The 21,767-nt window shown below is 45.5% G+C and overlaps 1 protein-coding gene across 5 annotated transcripts in view; it reads right to left on the reverse strand.

Annotated features, from left to right (window-relative positions):
• The window catches only part of LOC137369878 (UDP-N-acetylglucosamine transporter TMEM241 homolog), a 207,712-nt gene that overhangs the window by 22,232 nt on the left and 163,713 nt on the right, over positions 1–21,767 (reverse strand). The window contains exon 16 of one of the 5 annotated variants that reach the window (XR_010975033.1): positions 17,885–17,976. The exons of 3 other annotated variants lie outside the window; for them this stretch is intronic. The gene's annotated coding sequence lies outside the window, so the exon portion shown is untranslated. Of the gene's footprint in view, positions 1–10,641; positions 10,720–17,884; positions 17,977–21,767 lie in introns of all 5 variants that reach the window. One more of the 5 variants, XR_010975032.1, reaches the window with a different exon arrangement.

Consider the following 21,767-nt stretch of genomic DNA (forward strand, 5'->3'; position numbering starts at 1 on the left):
TTGCAATGAATAATGCACAAGGCGCAGCTATGCAGGTGCAAGAGCAGCAGCAGGAACCAGCTGTCTAAAGGTTAAGCTCATGCCAATTCTCAGCTATTGAGCCTCAGGATTTGATCCTAAAACGGCATGCTTTTAAAAGGATGCTTTCTGAGGACAGAACCTGGATTGAGTTATTGGAAGCTATGCCAAAAAAATTGCCAAAGTGAAGGCTAGTGTGGAGATGACTATCCACAGTAGTGTGCTGCGGTGATGGCTGGGTTCTTTGCACTGCAGGCCAATATGAAGTGTGTGCCAATGTCAGGGGCATCGATAGCAGCACTGTTGTTGGCAGAAGCCTTAAGGTCCGAGGTACTAACCCTCATGAATGCACACACTACTGGTTTAAAGACCTGGACTCCAAAATATTACTGGATACCCATGTACCTGAAGCTACTCGTGCCATCAGCGCTATCAAACCAGCTAGATAAATAATTACCTTCACCATTAAAATCTAATAAATTACTAGAACATGGCAGATTGCCTTAGCTAACATACATAGCAAACAGATTTCGTGGAACCTCCTGTTGGTCACACTCATCTTAATTTAAGATTGGAGCCATATCTTGACCAAAATTCATGTTGCTGTCTTCTTGCTTGATTTTAATGAATAGCTCTGACTTCGACTTATAAGAGAATTGTACGTAGGCTCCTCAAGTTGCAGTGTTGCCTACTTTATGAACCTAACTGGTATTTTCACCACAAGTATTTCAACCGGTTTGACATTTTAAGACTACATTTTGGGACCAGATAATCTCTGCTAACCATGGACAGCACTGATGAGGTGAATTTTAACCCCAGAAAATGGGTGGGTTGGGATCAGGTGAGGTGCAAAAATGTTTTAAATCTCAAACATGACCCCAGTCTGTCTACCTCCAGGTTTAACGAAGGCTGGACAAGGGGCAGGCAGCCAACCCACTCCCAAGCAGGGGGTTTGGTTAATTTAAATATTATAAAGCCTCACGGGTTTAACTCTGGCTGGCTGGGTTTCCCAGTCCTCAGGAAACTCAGCTGCTCAATGGAGGAGGGGACAGCTTTGGAGAAAAAGAAAATGCCTTTATAACACTGCTTGTGGGTCAGAAGAAGCAAGAGTGCCCACACCTCACAAGCTTACCTGCTTCCCTGGGATTGGAAAGCACCTCCCGCACCCCAATCTAAAGATCAGGGATCAGGCACACCTCCACCATACTCCCACTAACAGCTACAGGCTCCTGAACTGCAGCTGCGACCTGCTCCAGAGTACTCTCTGTCCAATTGGAAATCAAGCCTGTCAATCAAGTTGACTTCTGGGCAGGAAGTCCGTCAAAAAACAAATGTATAGTAACTCCACAGCATGTAGGAAAACTGGACTTCTGGGTTTCCACCGAAACTCCACCATCACACACCCCCAACCCCGAATTTCGGCTCAGAAAACCCATCCGTCAATGTCGTGGCCAAGGTTTCTGGTTGTCCTTAGCCCATCGAAAATATCGCTACCACCTGGATGCTTGACCCTGCTTCCCTTGTCCTCATGTACATCAAATGTTCTGCTGTTATTTCAATGACTTCCATCAAATTTGAGCAATCACCACCCTCTCTTTTCAACAGATACTGATCAGATTGCTCAAAGTTGTGGTCACAAAGAATTCAGCATTGCTGTCAGTTATTTGTAATTTCCACAACAGTGCCCACTTCTGAAAAGAGAAAACAGCTTTCCTGACAGGAAAGTAGATTATACATGAAATAGGATTTAATGCTGATTGAGGTTAGATGCAAATAGCATTATAAATCCAGTGGAATCTGACTCTTGGGGGGGTAGTGCTCATAATTCAAATTGATGTGAACAAGTTCCAATCCTTGAAAGATCAATCACCCCAGCTCACTCTTGCGTATCCTTGTTTGTCACATCACCCTCACTAAGGAGGCTGCACCTAAATTTCCACTTCATAAATCACTAGATAGTGTCTATTTCTGGGCACCACACTTTAGGAAGGATGTCAAGGCCTTGGAGAGCGTGCTGAGAAGGTTTACTGGGGACGAGGGTCTCCAGTTATGTGGAGAGAAGCTGGGATTATTATCCTGTGAGCAGAGAAGGCCAAGGGAAGATTTAATACAGGTGTTCAAAATTACGAGGGGTTCTGATGGTAGGGGGCTCACTAACCAGAGGACACAGATGATCGGCAAAAGAACCAGAGGGGGATGAGGAGAATTTTCTTTATACTGAGTTCTGATGATCTGGAATGCACTGCCTGAAAGGTTGGTGGAATCAGATTCAAAAGAGAATTGGATAAATACCTGAAAAGGAAAAAAAAATTATGGCAGTGAAGAAAGAACAGAGAGTGGGACTAATTGGAAAGCTCATTCAAAGAGCTGGCACAGGTACGATGGACTGAATGGCCTCCTTCAGTGCTGTAAGAGTCTATTGTTCCATTTATCTGACTTTTTAAATCACTTACTAGGAGACTTGAGGGGATGAGGAGAAAAATTAATAATTTATCATAAAATTATTTGATTTTTTATAAAGAAACCATCTAAAGTACTCAAAAGTTATGATCAAAATAAAAACTTTAGCCATGATTTTTGTAGTCTCCCTGCTGCCAACCGATATGGTGGAGTAGAAACCTCCTCACAATATGTGGGCGAAACATCTGTGGGGCATATGCGGCAGAAATGGCAATGTATGGACTTAAACCCGGGAAACGGCAGGCAGCATGAAACACAATAGTGGAACTCTCACCCACACATATTAACCAAGAAAGTCAGAATGCAATCATAAACTAACCCCACTTCCGTGCCGTGGAAATGATAATTTCCCAACCCTATAAGGCCCAAAACTTGGCAGCACAGACAGAGGCCATTTGATCCATGCCAGCACCAGCCCTTTCAACAAGCTTTCCAATTAGTTCCACTCCTCTGCTCTTTCCCCAAAGCCCCCCAAAATGCTCATTTTCAAATGTGCATTCAATTCCCCTTTGAAAGTTGCTATTAAATCTGCTTTCATCACCCTTTACAGCAGTGCATTCCAGATAACAAGATCTGTAGGATTTCTGATACCTTCTGACTTAGCTAGACCTGAAAGACATATCATCCTGTCCCCGACATGTGCAGCTACCAACATACAAGCAGTGCTCTAATCACGTGACAAAATACTGACCTCATACATGCATTTTTTTCACAAAGGTGATTAATACCTTTTATTTTCACAGCAATTTATGCGAAGAAATTCAATTATTTTAAATTAGTAACTTGAAGAGCTGATATATGGTACCACATACACATACACACTGAGGATTATTAGAACAACAAAGTGGGAAATTGGAAGGGATTTGTCCACACTGTTATTAGAACATGGAGTGCCTCATTAACATGTCTACAGCTATTTTATTTAAAATAATTCAGACAAATATTTGAAAAGGAAAATTTAAAAGGCTGTATAGAAACAGCAGATAAATGGGATTAGAATACATATCTCCAGTTGAAAAGCTAATACTGGTGTAGGATTGGGGGCTGACTATTAGCCTCCTCTGCTATAATCTTTAAGATTCTACATTAATATGTCGTCAGATCCTAACAAAGAGTCTTCAACAGGAACAATAACCTATCATTTCTCTTTCAACAGCTGAAATAAATGCAAACACATACAACAGTTTGTGATGTTATTGCATTGTACACAATCCAGATGGAGCAAAACACTTACAGCAAAAATGTTGGCTACAGGTGAGGTCCCAGAGGACTGGAGAATAGCCAATGTTGTTCCTTTGTTTAAGAAGGGTAGCAAGGACAATCCAGGAAATTATAGGCCGGTAAGCCTTACGTCAGTGGGAGGGAAATTATTAGAGAGGATTCTTCAGGACAGGATTTACTCCCATATGGAAACAAATGAACTTATTAGCGAGAGGCAGCATGGTTTTGTGAAGGGGAGGTCGTGTTTCACTAACTTGATTGAGTTTTTTGAGGAAATGACCAAGATGATTGATGAAGGAAGGGCAGTGGGTGTTATCTATATGGACTTCAGTAAAGCCTTTGACAAGGTCCCTCATGGCAGACTGGTACAAAAGGTGAAGTCACACGGGATCAGAGGTGAGCTGGCAAGATGGATACAGAACTGGCTCGGTCATAGAAGACAGAGGGTAGCAGTGGAAGGGTGCTTTTCTGAATGGAGGGCTGTGACTAGTGGTGTTCCGCAGGGATCAGTGCTGGGACCTTTTCTGTTTGTAGAAAATATAAATGATTTGGAGGAAAATTTAGCTGGTCTGATTAGTAAGTTTCCGGACGACACAAAGGTTGGTGGAGTTGCGGATAGTGATGAGGATTGTCAGAGGATACAGCAGGATATAGATCGGTTGGAGAATTGGGCGGAGAAATGGCAGATGGAGTTTAATCCGGACAAATGTGAGGTAATGCATTTTGGAAGATCTAATACAGGTGGGAAGTATACAGTAAATGGCAGAACCCTTAGGACTATTGACAGGAAGAGAGATCTGGACGTACAGGTCCACAGGTCACTGAAAGTGGCAACGCAGGTGGATAAGGTAGTCAAGAAGGCATACGGCATGCTTGCCTTCATCGGTCGGGGCATAAAGTATAAAAAGTTGGCAAGTCATGCTGCAGCTGTACAGAACCTTAGTTAGGCCACACTTAGAACATTGCGTGCAATTCTGGTCGCCACACTACCAGAAGGATGTGGAGGCTTTGGAGAGGGTACAGAAGAGGTTTACCAGGATGTTGCCTGGTCTGGAGGGCATTAGCTATGAGGAGAGGTTGGATAAACTCGGATTGTTTTCACTGGAACGACGGAGGTGGAGGGGCGACATGATAGAGGTTTACAAAGTTATGAGCGGCATGGACAGAGCGGATAGTCAGAAGCTTTTTCCCAGGGTGGAAGAGTCAGTTACTAGGGGACATAGGTTTAAGGTGCGAGGGGCAAAGTTTAGAGGGGATGTGCGAGGCAAGTTCTTTACACAGAGGGTGGTGAGTGCCTGGAACTTGCTGCCAGGGGAGGTGGTGGAAGCAGGTACGATAGCGACGTTTAAGGGGCATCTTGACAAATACATGAATAGGATGGAAATAGAGGGATACGGTCGCCGGAAATGCAGAAGGTTTTAGTTTAGATAGCCATCAAGATCGGCGCAGGCTTGGAGGGCCGAATGGCCTGTTCCTGTGCTGTACTGTTCTTTGTACATAGCCCTTCAGCACATTAACATTGCCCTGATATTTACTGGGGGAGGGCTTCGGGGCAGGGGGGGGGAGTTATGATCAGGAAACCCGGCAGTCAGGAGAGCTTGGCTGGGGAGGGGCGGGGGAAATCAAAGAGTTGGGAGAGATTGAAAGGCGGAATGGAGACCGGGAGGAGAGACAAGAAGGGTCTGAGGTCTGTAATCACGTGTGGGGGTTGGGAGATGGTGAAGGGGGGGCTCAGTGACCACAGGGGAAGCGAGGTCAATGATTTGGGATTTTCTTTCAAAACAGGTTTGCTTGTTGAGCTTGGAGGAAACAGTTCCTGCTCCTCCTGGCCTACGAGCAGTGCTGTAAAGCAGGGGTTCTCGGCCTCCTAGAGAGTGGAAGAACGTTTCAAGGGATTGCCAAAAATAAGATTGGGGCGGACACTACCCCTCCCCATGTCCAGCACCATCTTACCCTCATTTATAGCGGGAGGGCAGAGCTATGGGACAACACATCAGTGCAATCAATAAGGATCGAGGATGAGTAGCGCAGAGCCTATCAGAAGTCTGAAGTATCTCAACGTGCTACAGTGTAGTTCAAGTAGTCTGAGCCTGAATTGTCTGCAGTGCAGCCATTGACTAAGATGGGTGAGAAACCAATGCAGCCCCCTCTACAAAGATGATAATGTGGATACAGATGTGCTGGATAATGTGCTGACCCTGACCCTCCAGCTGAGAGCTGAACTCACAGAAACCATCACAGAGCTTGCGACAAGAGACAAAAAAAGACAAAATAAAATAATCTGCATGTAAAATGCCTAACAACCTGTATGGGATCAATCCAGCTGCTGGAAATTATAATTCTGATGGTGGGGATGGACCACTGTCAGGATGACCTTCATGTCAGGCTATGTTCTTTTGTTATTAGTTCATGGGATGTGGGCATCGCTGGCTATGCTAGCATTTATTGCCCATCCATAATTGGCTTCGAGAAGGTGGTGAACTGCCTTCTTGAACTGCTGCAGTCCATGTGGGGTAGGTACACTCACAGTGCTGTTAGGAAGGGAGTTCCAGGATTTTGACCCGACAGTGAAGCAACGGTAATATAGTTCCAAGTCAGGATGTTGTGTGGCTTGGAGGGGGAACTTGCAGGTGGTGGTGTTCCCATGCATTTGGTGCCCTTGTCCTTCTAGTTGGTAGAAGTCACGGGTTTGGAAGGTGTTGTCTAAGGAGTCTTGGTGCGTTGCTGCAGTGCATTTTGCAGATGGTACACACTGCCGCCACTGTGCGTCGGTGGTGGAGGGAGTGAATGTTTGTGGATGGGGTGCCAATCAAGTGGGATACTTTGTCCAGGATGGTGTTGAGCTTCTTGAGTGTTGTTGGAGCTGCATCCATCCAGGCAAGTGGAGAGTATTCCACCACACTCCTGACTTGTGCCTTGTAGATGCTGGACAGGCTTTGGGGAGTCAGATGAGTTACTCGCCACAGAATTCCTAGCCTCTGACCTGCTCTTGTAGCCACGGTATTTATATGGCTACTCTAGTTCAGTTTCTGGTCAATGGTACCCCCCAGGATGTTGATAGTGGGGGATTCAGCGATGGTAATGCTATTGAATGTCAAGTGGAGATGGTTAGATTCTTTCTTGTTGGAGATGGGCATTGCCTGGCACGAGTGTTACTTGCCACTTCTCAGCCCAAGCCTGGATATTTTCCAGGTCTTGCTGCATTTCTACACAGATTGCTTCAGTATTTGAGGAGTCGTGAATAGTGATGAACATTGTGCAATCATCAGCGAACATCCCCACTTCTGACCTTATGATTTAAGTAAGGTCATTGATAAAGCAGCTGAAGATGGTTGGGCCTAAGACCCTAGCCTGAGGAATTCCTGCAGTGATGTCCTGGAGCCGAGATGATTGACCTCCAACACCCACAACCATCTTCCTTTGCGCTAGGTATGACTCCAATCAGCGGACAGTTTTCCCCGATTCCCATTGACTCCAGTGTTGCTAGGGCTCCTTCATGCCATACTCGGTCAAATGCTGCCTTGATGTCAAGGGCAGTGACTCGCACCTCTCCTCGAGTTCAGCTCTTTTGTTCATGTTTGCACCAAGGCTATAATGAGGTCAGGTACTGAGTGTCACTGAGAAGGTGCCATGCAGACCCTGACCTGCAAGAATGAGGCATATTAATTTTGTCATATGAACATTGATTTTAAACTGCTGCTGGAGCGAAGAAATGACTTGTTTGAAGATCACCAGACACTGGGATGGAAGGACATTTGCATACTAAGAGATGCTGCTTGTGGAGACAAAGGACTATTCTCTGCTCCAATTAACCCAAATGGATTTTGATCACCAGACATTGAAGGTGTAAGGAAGCGCATTCCAGGGCCTGCTAAGACGATACAATCCACAAAGCCAAGACTGGTTAAACCAGCTGGTCACATGACTAACTGGCTGGTCCAGGATTTTTGAACTAGCCACAGGACAGTTTGGATTCAGAAGGCAGTGTGCAACTGAAGCTGGAACAAGGAAGCCTCTCCCTCGTTTTCTCCCAAGCCACCAGACCCATGGAAGACATGTAAAGCTCAAGAGAGAAAAGACTCCTATAATGGAACAAGTTGGATCATGACCTGGGCCGCAATGAATTGCAATACTTACTGGCAACCAAAGACTTCACATGGAACTTAAAGGACTGTAACTCCAAGATATTGCCTCAAACATTTTCCCTTTAATTCTTTGACTTTTTCTGTCTCTATCTGCATGTGTGTTTTTCACGTATGCATGCTAGTGTGGTTGCGTCGCATATTCATAGTCGTTAACTGGATTAGAGTTCAAGATTAATAAACTTCTACTTTTCTTGTTTAAATCTAAGGAAACCTGTTTGATTTCTTTGCCTTACAATTGGAGCAGTGAACAAGGATTCACTAAGGAGGAGCTAAAAACACAGTGTTTTAAAATTAAACCCTGTTACAGTTAAAGCAGGCAAAGGCTGAGAGGGAACCCCTAGACCACTTCTCACCTGGTTGTAACACTAAGCAAATGTCGCTTGATAGCAATGTTGATGACATCTTCCATCACTTTACTGATGATCGAGAGTAGACTGATGGGGTGGTAATTGGCTGGGTTCGACCTGTCCTGCTTTTTGTGTACAGGACATGCCTGGGCAATTTTCCACATTGCTGGGTAGATGCCAGTGTTGTAGCTGTACTGCAACAGCTTGGCTTGGGACGTGGCAGGATCTATAGCACAGGTTTTCAGTACTATTGCTAGAATGTTGTCAGGACCCATAGCCTTTGTATCCAGTGTAAGGTGCCTTCAGTCGTTTCTTGATATCACATGGAGTGAATCAATTTGGCTGCTGTGATGCTGGGGACCTCAGGAGGCGGACGAGATGGATCATCCACTTGGCACTTCTGGCTGAAGATTGGTGCAAATGCTTCAGCCTTATCTTTCACACTGATATGCTGCGCTCCCCCATCATTGAGAACGGAAATATTTGTGGAGCCACCTCCTCCAGTTAGTTGTTTAATTGTCCACCACCATTAATGACTGGATGTGGCAGGATTGCAGAGCTGATCCATTGGTTATGGGATTGCTTAGCTCTAGCGCATGCTGCTTACACTGTTTGGCACGCAAGTAGTCCTGTGTTGTAGCATTACCAGGTTGACAACTAATTTCTTTTTTGAGGTATACCTGGTGCTGCTCCTGGCATTCCCTCCTGCACTCTTCATTGAACCAGGGTTGGTTCCCCAGCTTAATGGTAATGGTAGAGTGGGGGATATGCCAGGTTGCAGATTGTGGTTGAGTATAATTCTGTTGCTACTGCTGGCCCATAGCGCCTCATGGATGCCCAGTTTTGCATTGCTAAATCTGTTCTGAATCTATCCCATTTAGCATGGTGATAGTGCCACACAACACGATGGAGGGTGTGCTGTTTTATCACGTCTGGCATATGTCATTAGGATTATTTCTATTTAATAACTATTGGAAAGCAAACTGAATAAATACTTCAATATTTCTTTAAGTGACTGCAGTGTAAGCTGCATTTATTTTGCTGCTGCAAAGCTGGTTACCATCTTGTAATAACATATCTGGACCTCCTGCATGATCACATTCGACTGTTGGTCACAAACTCTCCAGCGATTAAAAATTTACTCCTTTTAGGAATTTTTATACTTTTATTAAATTTTAGAAAAATGAATTGGAATATCTAGATTTTTTTTAAATAGACATCTCTGCTTATGTCAAATTCTGCATAGGTTTAGGGACACCATTAGTCACATTCTGCCTCTCGTTCCGCCTCCATTATAATCAGAAGTGGGTGTGTTTAAGGTGAGTTGGGTTCCTGTTTCAGACCTTTAACATCTCAACCTCCCACCCGACCCACACCCAACCATTTTGGGGGGTTAAATTACTCCCACTGAGACAGAACTAGAAACAGGAACAGGAGGAATAAAAAGGAACAAAATGTAAAGAAACAGGATTGAATATGAGAATCTATTTTCTTTTTAACATTTCCCACAGCTAGAAGTCAAAGGTCATGACTAATATTTAGCATCCTGCAGGACTGAAGCATAGTACTGTTAGCAATGGTGTCTCTTCTCAATGATTTTGTGCCAGGATCCTTTGCTTATCATACAGCAAAGGCTCGTCCATTGACATGGACAATGAACTACACATGAAAACCAATGTGAAACTTCCAATTAGATTGCAAGTTTGACCTCTTTGAATCACACAGTGGGGAAATAATTGAACTCTGCAAATAACTCCTGTTATTATTTACAGCTGCCGTTAACTCCGGTCCTATTCTTTGGCTCACTTTGAGTAGCCAGCCCTCTAACAGTCTGTCACTTTTAAAGTGGACCAGGATGGACTCTGCTTCAATGCCAATGAAAGTACGTTCTGTAGGAGTCTGGAGTCACTTTTTATGGCCAATTGGTCCAGGGTAAGCAAACACAGAAAAACAGTTACTAATTTATATAATTTTCCTGTTTGTTCACTCTCTAACTCCACAGCTCTGCTGCTGGTCTTCACATTAAAAACAACAGGCCAAGGAACTTGAACATATGCAATGTGCACAATTTATAATTTATGAATACCAAAAAAAAAAGGAGACCGACAATTTCCACTTTCTTTAAAGGCCATTTATGATCTTGCGATATTAAATGCAAAGTTAGAAAATCTCACTAGGTTTTGAATTTTAAAAATGAACCAACTGCTCGTCTCTTAGGTGCTAGGAGCATGCTCTAAACTTTGTGATTTTTTTTTTCATTTCTTTCTTTTTCCTGTGTGACTGGCAGAAACTTGCACTTTCTTTTGTCTTCCTTCCCAGCAAGTTCAAAATTTTCTATATTCTTATTCAAAATTAATATATTATTCATTTTATTTAATGAACAGATTGTTCTGCTTTTCACGCTCCACATTGCTCAGTCCTGCCTGGAGGTCCTGCTGCCCTGCACCCACCAAAGCCTTGTGGTTTCCTGCCAACAGCTGCAGTGCGTTCACTGGATTCTCATCACAACTTGTTTAAACCCCTAGAGCCTGTGTTAAGGAAAAGAAAACATTGCTAAGTCTAGTGGCTGGCTTCCATTAATTCTCCTCAGCTGCCTGTCCTCTGCTCACCCAGTCACCCTTGGTGCCTGTGGAGTTTTTGCCCAGATCTTGCTCCACAATCATTATTACAAGAAGCAAAATAGGAGCAGTTTCTCTTTAACTCCAGATGCCACTCTCTGCTGCTTTTCAATCTAACTTGCCTTCTTAATGACAGATTATGCTTAGGCATTTTGATCAATCATTGCAAATGTTTAATGATCACTTATTTCATTCTTCTTTGTAAATGTGTTTCAACATAGCTGGGCAGGGTTTGTTCTTAAGTAATAACATTTATAGCATAGAAAACAATTGTACTCAAGTAGCAATTGATTTAGTATACCCCCAAGGTAACACAAAGTCAATTAAAATTGCAAAATGGATGTGGTAAATGCAAAAGGAGCAGGAGAGTTCTACATTTATGAGATTGACATTAACACAATGCCTGCAATCTGCGGCTGGGGATGAGGAGCAGTTTGTGTTTGGTTGCTTTATCTATATCAAGTCCTAAATCGGGATTTGAACCATTGCCCATCTGGTACAAAAGGGAGGGGTGGGTATTTAAAATGGCGAGACGAAGGGGATCGCACCACATTACTGACATATTCTCTCCCCATGTTAATTTATCGCCAGGATTCCAACAGCATGGAGGCTGACCGCCTCAAGTCAGGCAGGGGCCAAATTAAGCTTGAAGTGTCGCAGCCTGATGATGTCGTCAGTGCTGTCATACAGTCATAGAGTCATCGAGTTATACAGCACAGAAACAGGCCCTTCAGCCCATCGTGTCTGTGCTGGCCATCCAGCACCCAACTATTTTATTTTTATTTTATTTATTTATTTTATTTAGAGATACAGCACTGAAACAGGCCCTTCGGCCCACCGAGTCTGTGCCGACCAACAACCACCCATTTATACTAACCCTGCAGTAATCCCATGTTCCCCATCACCTACCTACACTAGGGGCAATTTACAATGGCCAATTTACCTATCAACCTGCAAGTCTTTGGCTGTGGGAGGAAACCGGAGCACCCGGCGAAAACCCACGCAGCCACAAGGAGAACTTGCAAACTCTGCACAGGCAGTACCCAGAATCGAACCCGGGTCCCTGGAGCTGCGAGGCTGCAGTGCTAACCACTGCGCCGCCCTTCTAATCCTGTATTCCTGCATTTGGCCCGTAGCCTTGTACGCTATGGCGTTTCAAGTGCTCATCTAAATACTTCTTAAATGTTTTGAGGGTTCCTGCCTCCACCACCTCTTCAGGCAGTGCGTTTCAGATTCCAACCACCCGCTGGGTGAAAAAGGTTTTCCTCAAATCCCCTCAAACCTCCTGCCACTTACCATAAATCTATGTCCCCTGGTTCTTGACCCCTCCGCTAAGGGAAAACGTTTTTGTCAGGTGTGTCCAGGAAGGTTTCCTGACTCAATATGTAGATAGGCCGACTAGAGGGGAGACTATGTTGGACTTGGTGCTTGGCAACGAACCAGGCCAGGTGGCAGATCTCTCGGTGGGAGAGCATTTCGGTGATAGTGATCACAACTCCCTGACCTTTACTATAGTCATGGAGAGGGACAGGAGCAGACGGGATGGGAAAATATTTATTTGGGGGAGGGGGAATTACAATGCTATTAGGCAGGAACTGGGGAGCATTAATTGGGAACAGATGTTCTCAGAGAAATGCACGACAGAAATGTGGAGGTTGTTTAGGGAGCACTTGCTGCGACTGCTGGATAGGTTTGTCCCGATGAGGCAAGAAAGGGATGGTAGGGTGAAGGAACCTTGGATGACAAGAGATGTGGAACAGCTAGTCAAGAGGATAAAGGAAGCTTACTTAAGGTTGAGGAAGCAAGGATCAGACAGGGCTCTAGAGGGTTACAAGGTAGCCAGGAAGGAACTGAAGAATGGACTTAGGAGAGCTAGAAGGGGACATGAAAAAGTCTTGGCGGGTAGGATTAAGGAAAATCCCAAGGCGTTCTACACTTATGTGAGGAACAAGAGGATGGCCAGAGTGAGGGTAGGACCGATCAGGGATAGTGGAGGGAACTTGTGCCTGGAGTCGGAGGAGGTAGGGGAGGTCCTAAATGAATACTTTGCTTCAGTATTCACTAGTGAGAGGGACCTGGTCGTTTGTGAGGACACTGTCCACTGGAGTAGGACCGGATGATTGGAGGGTGGCAAATGTTGTTCCCTTGTTCAAGAAAGGGAATAGGGATAACCCTGGGAATTATAAACCAGTCAGTCTTACGTCGGTAGTGGGCAAATTATTGGAGAGGATTCTGAGAGACAGGATTTATGATTATTTGGAAAAGCATGGTTTGATTAGAGACAGTCAGCATGGCTTTGTGAGGGGCAGGTCATGCCTCACAAGCCTTATTGAATTCTTTGAAGATGTGACAAAACACATTGATGAAGGAAGAGCAGTGGATGTGGTGTATATGGATTTTAGCAAGGCGTTTGATAAGGTTCCCCATGGTCGGCTCATTCAGAAAGTAAGGAGGCATGGGATACAGGGAACGTTGGCTGTCTGGATACAAAATTGGCTGGCCCATAGAAGACAGAGGGTGGTAGTAGATGGAAAGTATTCAGCATGGAGCTCGGTGACCAGTGGTGTTCCACAAGGATCTGTTCTGGGACCTCTGCTCTTTGTGATTTTTATAAATGACTTGGATGAGGAAGTGGAAGGCTGGGTTAGCAAGTTTGCCGATGACACGAAGGTTGCTGGAGTTGTGGATAGTGTGGAAGGCTGTTGTAGGTTGCAACGGGACATTGACAGGATGCTGGGCTGAGAAGTGGCAGATGGAGTTCAACCTGGAAAAGTGTGAAGTGATTCATTTTGGAAGGTCGAATTTGAATGCGGAGTACAGGCTTAAAGACAGGATTCTTGGTAGTGTGGAGGAACAGAGGGATCTTGGGGTCCATGTCCATAGATCGCTCAAAGTTGCCGCCCAAGTTGATAGGGTTGTTAAGAAGGCGTATGGTGTGTTGGCTTTCATTAACAGGGGGATTGAGTTTAAGAGCCGCGAGGTTATGCTGCAGCTCTATAAGGCCCTGGTTCGACCACACTTGGAATATTGTGTTCAGTTCTGGTCGCCTCATTATAGGAAGGACGTGGAAGCTTTAGAGAGGGTGCAAAGGAGATTTACCAGGATGCTGCCTGGACTGGAGGGCATGTCTTATGAAGAAAGATTGAGGGAGCTAGGGCTTTTCTCATTGGAGCGAAGAAGGATGAGAGGTGACTTGATAGAGGGGTACAAGATGATGAGAGGCATAGATAGAGTGGATAGTCAGAGACTTTTTCCCAGGGTGGAAAGGGCTATCACCAGGGGGCATAATTTTAAGGTGATTGGAGGAAGGTTTCGGGGAGATGTCAGAGGTAGGTTCTTTACACAGAGAGTGGTGGGTGCGTGGAATGCGCTGCCAGCGGTGGTAGTAGAAGCAGATACGTTAGGGGCATTTAAGCGACTCTTGGATAGGTACATGGATGATAGTAGAATGAAGGGTAGATAGTTAGTTTGATCTTAGAGTAGGTTAAAGGTTCGGCACAACATCGTGGGCCAAAGGGCCTGTACTGTGCTGTACTGTTCTATGTTCTAACCCATCAATGCCCCTCACAATCTTGTATACCTCAATCACATCCCCCCTCAGCCCTCTCTGCTCCGAGGAAAACAACCCTTAGCCTTTCTATTCTAACCCTTATAGCTGAAATGCTTCAGCCCGGGTAACATCCTGGTGAATCTCCTCTGCACCCTCTCCAGTGCAACCACATCCTTCCTACAGTGTGGCAACTAGAACTGTACACAGTAGTCCAGCTGCGGCCCAAACAGCATTCCACACAATTCCATCACAACCTCCCTGCTCCTATATTCTACGCCTCGGTCAACAAAGGCAAGCATCCCACATGCCTTCCTAACCACCCCATCTACCCATGCTGCCGCCCTCTGTGATCTATGGACAAGTACACCAAGGTCCCTCTGACCTTCTGTACTTCCTAGGGTCCTACCATCCATTGTATATTCCCTTGCCCTGTCAGTCCTCCCAAAATGCATTAGCTCACACCCCTCAGGACTAAATTCCATTCGCCACTGCTCTGCCCATCCCACCAGCCCATCTATATCTCCCTATAATCCAAGGATTTCCTCCTTAAATCTGTAATAAAAAGTTATCAGTGATACTGACCATGAAACTGATTTGCTAATATCCTTTAGGGAAGGATATCTACTGTACTTACCTGTCTGACCTGTATGTGACTCCTGACCCAGAACAATGTGGCTGACTCTTGGATGCCCTCTGAAATGGCCTAGCAAGCCACTCAGTTGTCAAGCAGGTGGCTCACCACCAACTTCTCAAGGGGAATTAGCAACGGGCAATAAATGCTAGCCTTGCCATCGATGGTCACATCACGAAAATGAACTTTAAGAAACTCATCTGCTGCTGAAACCATCTTCCATGCCTTTGTTGCCTCCATATTTGACTACACAAATGTTCTCCTGACTGGATTCCTATCTTCCACCCTCCATAAACTTGAACGCATCCAAACCTCTGCACCCATATCCTAACTTTCATTAAGTCCCGTTCATCCATCACCCACGTACTAAATGACCTAAATTGGTTCCCAGTCCAGCAATGCCTTGATTTTAAAATACTTAGTCTTGTTTTCAAATCCCTCCATAGCCCCGTCTGTTCACCTCTGTAACCTCCTCTAGCCCTACAACCCTCCAGGGTCCCTGCACTGCTCCTATTCTGGCCTCTTGCACACCATCGCTATACCACTGGTAGCCATGCTTTCAGCTGCCCGGCACCTAGGCTCTGGAATCCCCTGCCTAAACCTCTCCACCTCTCTCTCTCCTCCTTTAAGACGCTTCATAAAACCTACCTCTTTGACTAAGCTTTTGATCACCGGGTCCTAATATCTCCTTTGTGGCTTGGTATCAAATTTTGTTTTGTGAAGCACCTTGGAACGTTTTACTATGTTAACAGCATTACTTAAATGCAAGCTGTTGTTGAAGTTTTGTGTAACTCACAGGTAATTGAGCCACTCCACACATGATTTTAACTCCAGAGATTAGGAGGCCTGGGCAGTGCTGAATGTACCAGCAAAATCTGGCAGCAATCAGCATCAGGTCAGAAGAGACCAGAGAAGGGTATTTTAAAAAATTTCTGGCGCAAGAAAGAAACGTTGGGTTTCCTCTCCCCTAAGCTTTACCTCTCCCTTCTCTGGCCATGACCATATCCACACCCACCACCCTTCCATCTCACTAACCTTGCTTAATATTGTGCACTAGGAAGCCCGGCAACACGCTACCTGATTTTTGGTTCACACTAACATTTGATGGCCCACATATAATCTCTGTGACATTCCAGTTACATTCAGGTGAATAAACTAAATCCAGGCTCTGTATAGTGTAGATAATTTTGGGGGACTAATTTCCATGCTCATCAACATGAGACAATGCAGGGAAAAATAAACTCTTTGGCATTGTCCACACTGCAGACATTCAGGTCAGACATGCTGTAATCAGATCGCAATAAACCCCTTCTACTCGGGGTCCCATAAAGTGCCCCAAATCCCAATTCAAAGCATCCTTATCGCACCAATATAAAGGATTCCCCTCAATTCCCAAATGGACTGTTCATTTCAGCAAAATCATGACTGATTTTAGGATATTATTTCACATCTACCAGAACTTGAGTGGCAATGACTCAATCTGATTTTGCATCAATCTAGGTGAGATTCAAATTTAGGCCCCAGAAGTGAAAAGGGAGCATACAAACTCATGGCCATCCATTCCCAATTTTTTTTGTTAACATAATTCACTTCCTCAAACAATCCTTGTTTCCCACATGAATCCCTCTCAAAAGAACAGACAGATTTCTTGCAAACAAGCCTCCAAAATGCCTGTCTTTCTCCAGTCACTAAACGGGCCTTTACTTTGGTGCTTTCATATTGAATTAAGTCAGTCTGGGGTAGAAACTGGTCTTGGGTGTAATTTGTTCCCCGAGTGTCGAGTATGGAATGCTGCCATAGTCCAGACTATTACATTACCAACCAGATTGCTGTAGGATTGGTGTATGTGGCTGCCATGGGATTAAAATCATAGGAACGGGAATAGGCCATTTAGCCCCTTGAGCCTGTTCCGTCATTCAATGAGATCATGGCTGGTCAGTCACCTAACTCCATATACCCACCCTTTCCCCATATCCATTAATACCTTTGGCTAACAAAAATCTATCAATCAATCTCAGTTTTAAAATTAACAATTGATCCAATATCAGTTACCATTTGCGGAAGTGAGTTCCAAACTTCTACCACCCTTTGCGTGAAGAAGTGGCTCTAATTTTTTTTAGATTGTGCCACGTAGTTCTAGACTCCACAACTCGCCAAAATCATTTCTCTCCAGCTACCCTATCAGTTCCCCTTAATGTCTTCAAAACATCAATCAACTGATCCCTTAACCTTTGTGTAATCTCTTCTCGTAATTTAATTCCAGGAGTTGAGGTACCATTCTGGTAAATAAATGCTGCACTCCCTCCAAGACCACTATATCCCTCCTAAGGTGTAGTTCTCAGAACTGCTCAATGTACTCCAGGTGTGGTCTAACCACGGCTTTGTATTGCTGAAGCGTGATTTCAACCCCCTTGTATTCTAGTCCCCTAGGTATAAAAGTCAGCATTTCATTAGACTTCTTGATTATTTTCTGTTCTTGATATTTTAATGATGTGTACCTGGACCCCCCTCAAGTCTCTTTGGACTTCCACAGTTTCCATCTTTTCACTTTTTAGAAAGTACCTTGTTCTATCATTTTTATGTCCAAAGTGGATGACCTGACGTTTTCCTACATTGAAATTCATTTGCCACTGTTTTAACCATTCACTTAATCTATCAATATCTCTTTGTAATTTTCCATCTACACTGCTAACAATCTTCGTGTCATCAGCAAATTTGGATATGTGGCTTTCTGTCCCCTTATCCAAGTCATTAATAACAGTGAATAGTTAAGGCCCAACACAGATCCTTATGGGTCACTATTCACCACATCCTGCTATTTAGAGTACTTGTCCATTATCCCTACTCTCCTTCTGCTCAGCCAATTTCCTATCCTAACCAGGTCAATAATTTACCTTCAATTCCATGAGCTGCTCCTATGAGGGTCTTTATCAAATGTCCATATAAATAAATTCATAGACATTTCCCTATCCACTACTTCAGTTATCTGTAAAAAAAAAATTCAATCAGAATCGTCTGGCATGACCTACCCTTTCTAAATCCATGCTGACTCTCTCTGATCAGCTGATCAATTTTCAAGGTGTTCAGTCACTCTATCTTTAATTTTAGATTCTAACACTTTCTCAAGAGCAGATGCCAGGCTAACTTGTCCATAATTCTCTGGTTTCCCTCTCTCACCTTTCTTAAATAAACGTCTCATATAGTGTAAGAAGGCCTTAAGAAGTGATCTGAAGTCTGACTATCAAGCTGAGTCTTGTTCAGAGGTTGTGCACTGTAAATTCCAATTTCAGAGCTGGGTTAAGTGTGATTTACAACACTATTTGGTTTTAACCACAAGAAGCTTTAAATCTCAGTACATCTTCATTATTCCTGACAGTTGACTTTGCACATGTTCGAGTATGTTCTGCAAGACAAATGGCTCAGTATTGTGGTTGCACAAGTGAATATTATCGGATGTTCGCTGATGATTGCACAAGGTTCAGCACCATTCGTGACTCCTCAGATACTGAAGCAGTCTGTGCAGAAATGCAGCAAGACTTGGACAATATCCAGGCTTGGGCTGATAAGTGGCAAGTAACATTCGTGCCACACAAGTGCCAGGCAATGCCCATCTCCAACAAGAGAGAATCTGACCATCTCCCCTTGACATTCAATGGCATTACCATCACTGAATCCCCCACTATCAACATCCTAGGGGCTACCATTGACCAGAAACTGAACTGGAGTAGCCATATAAATACCGTGGCTACAAGAGCAGGTCAGAGGCTGAGAATCCTGCAGCGAGTAACCCAGTTCCTGACTCCCCAAAGCCTGTCCACCATCTACAAGGCACAAGTCAGGAGTGTGATGGAATACTCTCCAGTTGCCTGGATGGGTGCAGCTCCAACAACACTCAAAAAGCTCAAAACCATCCAGGACAAAGCAGCCCGCTTGATTGGCACCCCATCCACAAACTTTTACTCCCTCCACCACTGACGCACAGTGGCAGCAGTGTGTACCATCTACAAGATGCACTGCAGTAACACACCAAGGCTCCTTAGACAGAACCTTCCAAACCTGCGACCTCTACCAACTAGAAGGACAAGGGCACCAAATACATGGGAACACCACCACCTGCAAATTCCCCTCCAAGTCTCACACCATCCTGACTTGGAACTATATCGCCATTCCTTCACTGTCGCTGGGTCAAGATCCTGGAACTCCCTTCCTAACAGCACTGTGGGTGTACCTACACCCCAGGGACTGCAGCGGTTCAAGAAGGCAGCTCACCACCACCTTCTAAAGAGCAATTAGGGATGGGCAATAAATGCTGGCATAGCCAGCGATGCCCACATCCCATGAATGAATAAAAAAAATTTCACATTAACTTATAAACCCTTTTGTAGAGAAGAGGAGAGGATACAGGGACTGGGGCAGGTGAGGAGATACCGGGAGCGAGGAGGGGGGAGGGGAGAGAATACCAGAAAAAGGCTTGGGGTGGGGGGTTGGGGGGGGGGGGTGGTGGTGGTGGAAGAAACAGGACTGGATACTGGGTTGGTGGGGGGGGGGGGGTGGGGGGGCCAAGAAAGAGGAGTGGAGACTGGGTGAGGGGGTGGGGGTAGAGGATACTTGGGACAGGGAATGGGGAGAGAGGGGCGTGCTGTGGGTGTTAGAGGAGAGGATACCAGGAGGTGTGGAGGGGGGGGGGGGGAAGATGGGGGAGAAGAGGAGGAGGAGAGACGACCAGGTGCGGGTAGGGGAGAGGATACTGGGCTGCGGGGAGAGGGGATACGGTGGGGGGAGGGAATGAGGAGAGGATACTGGGAGGGTGGGGTAGAGGAGATGACACCATCAATGGGGAGAGGGTGGGGGGGGGGCGCGACGAGGAGAGCAGACTGGGGAAGGCGGGGATGAGAGGATTTTTTATTTTATTCGTTCATGGGATGTGGGCGTCTCTGGCTAGGCCAGCATTTATTGCCCATCCCTAATCACCCTTGAGAAGGTGCTGGTGAACTACCTTCTTGAAACGCTGCAGTCCATGTGAGGTAGTTACACCCACAGTGCTGTTAGGAAGGGAGTTCCAGGATTTTGACCCAGCGACAGTGAAGGAAGGGCAATATAGTTCCAAGTCAGGATGGTGTGGGACTTGGAGGGGAACTTGCAGGTGGTGGTGTTCTCAGGCATTTGGTGCCCTTGTCCTTCTAGTTGGTACAGCTTGTGGGTTTGGAAGGTGCTGTCTAAAGAGCCTTGATGAGTTGCTGCAGTGCATCTTGTAGATGGTACACACTGGTGCCACTGTGCGTTGGATGGTGGAGGAAGTGAATATTTGTAGTTGGGGTGCCAATCAAGCAGGTTGCTTTGTCCTGGATGGTGTCGAGCTTCTTCAGTGTTGTTGGAGCTGCACCCATCCAGGCAAGTGGAGAGTATTCCATCACACTCCTGACTTGTGCCTTGTAGATGGTGGACAGGCTTTGGGGAGTCAGGAGGTGAGTTACTCGCCACAGGATTCCTAGCCTCTGACCTGCTCTTGTAGCCATGGTAATTATATGCTACTCCAGTTCAGTTTCTCGTCAATGGTAGCCCCTAGGATGTTGATAGTGGGGGGATTCAGCGATGGTAATGCCATTGAATGTCAAGGGGAGATGGTCAGATTCTCTCTTGTTGGAGATGGTCATTGCCCGGCACTTGTGTGACGTGAATGTTACTTGCCACTTATCAGCCCAAGCCTGGATGTTGTTCAGGTCTTGCTGCATTTCTACACAGACTGCTTGAGTATCTGAGGAGTCACGAATGGCAGGAGAGAGGGGGAAGCAGAGAGTATACTGGGAGGTGGGGGGGAGGGGGTGGATGGGATAAGAGGGGACTGAACTGGGGGAGGGAAGAGGAATGTAATAAATGTAAGAAATAACAGCAGGAATATGCCATTCGGCCCTTGGAATCTGCCCAACCATTGAATGCCATCCTGGCTGATGTTCGACGTCAACTACACCTTCCCACTCTCTGCCTGGCCCGGGGTGGGCATGCGGGGAGAGGACAGGTTATGGGATGGGTGGAGAGGAGGAGGAGAGGGGAAGGGGAAGATGAGGCAGGTGAGTACAGAATACCGGGTGGCGGGAGTAGGGTGGTATGGGTATGGGTGCAGGGGAGAATAAGATATGGGGTGTGGGCTAGGGGGAAACGCAGAAAAGGAAAATGTAATCCTTCATCTCCCTTCCCCCCTCAAATTCGCCATCTCCGTCTTTCCCACCAACTTCCTCTCGCCTCCCTCCCTCACCTCTGTGTTCCTCCTCCTTGCTGCTGATTTACTCTTCTCTTTCACCACCCTTTTCCCCTTCCCTCTCTTTCCCCTCGTTTTCCTCCCGTCTCTCTATGCCCTCCTTTCCCACCCCCTGTCTTTCCTTCCTTCCACCAGCCCTTCTTCAAGGGGAAGGAAAAAGATAAAATCAGGATAATTTGCCCATCAAAGAGGAAGGACAATCCAGGAAATGGTGCCCAATGGGGAAAAGAGGTTTGGGGGAAATCGTAGACATTGCACCTGATGGGAGAAGTGGAGGTCGGGGGATGGTGCTCAGTGCGGTAGCGGGGAGGGGTGGACTGGAGAAATCATTGCTTTATGGCAGAGCGGGGTTTATTTGTTCAGGGAAGGGGAGGACAGTGAACGATTCTGTGAACTGACAGGCACAGTGAATTGTCCACACTTTACTTTTCAAGTATAAATGCAATTCCCTTTTGATCGTTACTACTGAATCTGATTCTACTCACCTTTCAGGCAGTGTATCCCTGATCATAACAACACAT

The sequence above is a fragment of the Heterodontus francisci genome, chromosome 5 (genome assembly GCF_036365525.1).
Source record: "Heterodontus francisci isolate sHetFra1 chromosome 5, sHetFra1.hap1, whole genome shotgun sequence".
Lineage (NCBI taxonomy): Eukaryota > Metazoa > Chordata > Chondrichthyes > Heterodontiformes > Heterodontidae > Heterodontus > Heterodontus francisci.